At 36.9% G+C, this 4,612-nt stretch overlaps 1 long non-coding RNA gene across 1 annotated transcript; it reads right to left on the reverse strand.

Moving 5' to 3' along the window:
* Positions 1 to 1,172: 1,172 nt before the first annotated feature.
* LOC139949926 (uncharacterized) lies at positions 1,173 to 4,201 on the reverse strand. The gene is made up of 4 exons (XR_011787594.1): positions 4,090 to 4,201; positions 2,933 to 3,052; positions 2,203 to 2,322; positions 1,173 to 1,285 (listed from the first exon to the last, which is right to left on the reverse strand). It is a non-coding gene; the product is annotated as an uncharacterized lncRNA (long non-coding RNA).
* Between the last annotated feature and the right edge of the window lie 411 nt (positions 4,202 to 4,612).

Consider the following 4,612-nt stretch of genomic DNA (forward strand, 5'->3'; position numbering starts at 1 on the left):
TGAAAGTGAAAAGAGTTGTGTACAGCATTATTAAGGCAGCTTCTCTTGATTAAATATAGCTTTTTGTACCTATCAAACTTCGCCCTAAAGTGCGACAAGTTTTTCCCTAAATTTTGCCGTCAAATGCAACAAGGCTGTGGCCTTGTGCACCTATCAAACTTTGCCTAAAAATGCAACAATTTTTCCCCTAAAATGCAACAAGGCTTAAAACTTGTGTACCCAACAAATATTGCCATAAATTTCAAACAAGGCCATAGCCTTGTATACCTTTTTTTTTAATTTTATCAAATTTTGCTTGAAAGTGCAACAAATTGTGCATTAAAATGCAACAAATTTTGCCCTAAAATGTAACAAGGCTAAACCCTTGTGTGCCTATCAAATTTCGTCCTAAAATGTCTATACCATTTTGCCTGAAAAAGCGACAAATTTTACCCTAAAATGCAATAACATTTTACCCTAAAATGCAACAAGGCTATATATAGCGTTGTATACCTATCAAATTTTGCCAGAAAATGCAACAAAATGTGCAACAAGGCTGTAGCCTTGTGTACCTATCAAATATTGCCTGAAACTGCAACAAATTTTTCCCTAAAATGCTACAAGGCTTAAGCCTTGTGCACCTATCAGAGTTTGCCTGAAAATGCAAACAATTTGGCCAAAAAGTGCAACCAGCCTTGTGTATCTATCAAATAGTGCCTGTTTTGTAACAATTTCGCCTAAAATGCAACAAATGTTGCCCTAAATTGCAACAAGGCCTTGTGTAGCTATCAATTTTTGCCTCAAAATGCAACAACGCTGTAGCCTTAAGTACCCATCAAATTCGCCATGAAGTGCAACACAAAAATGTAACAAGGCATTGTGAACCTAAGAAATGTTGGTTTAATTTTCAACAAGGCCTTAGCCTTGTGTTACTTTCAAATTTTGCCTTAAAATGCAACAATATTGTTGCCACAAAATGCAACAAATGTTGCCCTAAAACGAAACAAGGCCTCGTGTACCTACAAAAGGTTGCCCTAAATGCAACAGATTTTGCCCTAAAATGCAACAAGGCATTTAGCCTCGTGTTCCTATCAACTTTTGCCTGAAAATTCCACAAATTTTGCCCTGAACTGCATTAAGCCTTGTGTACCTATCAAATTTCACCCTAAAAGAATATTTTATTGGTTTGTAACTCACCATAATCATGTCTCATGGCAGGCCTCATCACCCAACTGTCTGGATATTGAATAAGTTATGACATCTTGACTGTGAGAGCGCTCTACCAAGATTATCCCTGTCAGCTGAGCTGAAAGTGAAAAGAGTTGTGTACAGCATTATTAAGGCAGCTTCTCTTGATTAAATATAGCTTTTTGTACCTATCAAACTTCGCTCTAAAGTGCGACAAGTTTTTCCCTAAATTTTGCCTGAAAATGCAACAAGGCTTTAGCCTTGTGTACCTATCAAGTTCTGCCTGAAAAATGCAACTTTTTCCCAAAATGTAACAAGGTCTTGTGTACCTAACACAATGGTATAGACGTGTGCACCTATCAAAGGTTCAACAAATTTTTAACAAATCTTTCCCAAAAATGCATCATGGCTTAAGCCTTGTGTACCCAACAAATATTGCCATAAATTTCAAACAAGACTGTAGCCTTGTGTACCTATCAAATTTTGCGTGAAAATGCAACAAATGTGGCCCTAAAATGTAACAAGGCATTGTGAACCTAACATATGTTGGTTTAATTTTCAACAAGGCCATAGCCTTCCTTGCGTACCTTTCAAATTTGTCCTGAAAATGCAACAAATTTTGCCGTAAAATGCAACAAATTTTGCTCCAAAATGCAACAAGGCTAAACCCTTGTGTGCCTTTCAAATTTCGTCCTAAAATGCAACAAATTTTGCCCTAAAATGCGACAAGGTTTCAGCCTTGTGTACCTATCAAATTTTGCCTTAAAATGCCACAAATTCAGCCATAAAATGCCACAAGGCTAAATGCTTTGTTTACCTGTCAAATATCGCCCTAAAATGCATCAATATTTTTCCAAAAATGCAACAAGACTTTTTTAGCATTGTATACCTATCGAATATTGCCTGAAAATTTCACAAAAATTTGCCCTAAAATGCCACCCTTAAATGAAACAAATTTTGCCTCCAAAATGCATAAAGCCTAGCCTTGTATGTACCTTTCACCCTAAAAGAATATTTTATTAGTTTGTAACTCACCATAATCATGTCTCATAGCGTCCTCTCCCTGTGTCGTGCCTCATCACCCAACTGTCTGGATCTTCAAATAGTTATGACATCTTGACTGTGAGAGCAGACTACCAAGATTACCCCTTTCAGCTTAAAGTAACAAGGAAATTATGTACATCATTATTGAGGCATCTTCCCTTGAGTATAGCCTTCTGTATCTAACAAATGTTGCCTTTAATTTCACCAAGGCCATAGCCTAGCCTTGTGTACCTAACAAATTTTGCCTGAAAATGCAACAAATTTGTCCCTAAAATGTAACATGGCCTTAGCCGTGTGTGCCTATCAAATTCTCCTTAAAATACAATTTTTGCCTTAAAATGCAACAAGGGTATAGGCATTGTGCACAATCACTATCAAATATTGCCTGAAAATGCATTAAATTTTGCCATAGAATGCAAAAGAGCTGATTACATTGTGCACCTGTCAAACGTTGCCTGAAATTGCAACAAATTTCACCCTAAAATGCTACAAGCCCGTCCGTGTACCTATCAAATTTTGCCCGAAAATGCAGAATTTGTTTTCCCTAAATGGCAACAAGGCTATTGTATACCTATCAAACTTTGCCCTTAGATGCAACAAGGCTAAAGCCTTGTGTACATATCAAATTTCGCCTCAAGATGTAACAAATTTGCTCTGAAATGCCCCCTTTAAGTGCAGCAAATTTCACCCTAAAAGAACATTTTATTAGTTTGTAACTCACCATTTTCATGTCTCATGGCATCCTCTCCCTGTGTCATACCTCACCACCCAACTGTCTGGATCTTCAATTAGTTATGACATCTTGACTGTGAGAGCAGACTACCAAGATTATCCCTGTCAGCTGAAAGTAAAAAGGAATTTGTGTACATCATTATTAAGGCAGCTTCCCTTGAGTATAGCCTTCTATACCTAACAAATGTTGCCCTAAAATGCAACAAATTTTGCCCTAAAATGTAACACGGTCTTAACCTTGTGTACATAGAAAATTTACCCTAAAACGCAATACATTTTCCCCTAAAATGCAACAAGGGTAAAGGCATTGTCACCTATCAAATACTTAATTTCAACAAATTTTTCCCTAAAATAAAACAAGGCTTTAGCCTTGTGTACATATACAATTTTGTCTGAAAATGCAACACATTTTGCCCCAAAACAAAACCAGGGCCTCCCCTTCTGTACCTATCAAATGTTGCCTGTAAATGTAACAAACTTTGCCCTAAAATGCAACAAGGGTATAGGCATTGTGCACCTATCAATTTGTGTACTTAATTTCAACAAATTTTGCATGAAAATGCAACCAGGGTCTAGCCTTATGTTTCTATCAAGTTTTGGCCTGAAATGCCCCAAGATTTGCCCCAAAATGTAACAATTAGGCCTTGTGTACCTAACAAATGTTGCCCTAAGTTTCAACAAGGCCATAGCATTGTGTACCTATCAAATTTGGCCAGAAAATGCTATAAATTTGACCCTAAAATGCATTCAATTTTGCCCTATAATGCAACAAGGCTAAAGCCTCGTATACCTATCAAACTTTGCCCTTGAATGCTACAACATTTGCCATAAAATGCAAGAAGGTGAAAGGCTTGTATAAGGCTTGTAAATTTGCAAAATAATGCAACAAATTTGACCTAAAATGCAATCATTTTTTCCCCTAAAATGCAACATAAAGCCTTGTGTACCTATCAAGTTTTACCTAAAATCAGCAAATTTTGGCCTAAAATGCAACAAGGCATTGTATACCTGTCAAATTTTGCCTGAAAATGCAATAACACTTTGCCCTAAAATGCAACAAGGCTTAAGCCTTGTGTACCTATCAAATTTCACCCTAAAATGCAACAAATTTCACCCTAAAAGAACATTTTATTAGTTCTCACTCACCATTATCATGTCTCATGGCATCCTCTCCCTGTGTCAGACATCTTCACCCAGCTGTCTGGATCTTCAATTAGTTATGACATCTTGACTGAGAGAGTGCTCTACCAAAATTATCCCTGTCAGCTGAAAGTTAAAAGGAATTTGTGTACATCATTATTGAGGCAGCTTCCCTTGAGTATAGCCTTCTTTACCTAACAAATGTTGCCTTAAAATGTAACAAGCCTTGTGTACCTAACAAATTAAGCCTTAAGTTTCACCAAGGCCATATCCTTGTGTACCTAACAAATTTGGCCTGAAAATGAAACAAATTTGTCCCTAAAATGTAACCTTGCCTTAGCCGTGTGTGCCTATCAAATTCGCCCTAAAATGCAACACATTCTGCCTTCAAATGCAATAAATTTTGCCTTAAAATGCAACAAGGGTATAGGCATTGTGCACCTATCAAATGTTGTACAATATGTCAACAAATTTTGCCCTAAAATGCAACAAGTCTAAAGCCTTGTGTAAGCCTTGAGTACCTGTAAAA

The sequence above is a fragment of the Asterias amurensis genome, chromosome 17, assembly GCF_032118995.1.
Source record: "Asterias amurensis chromosome 17, ASM3211899v1".
Lineage (NCBI taxonomy): Eukaryota > Metazoa > Echinodermata > Asteroidea > Forcipulatida > Asteriidae > Asterias > Asterias amurensis.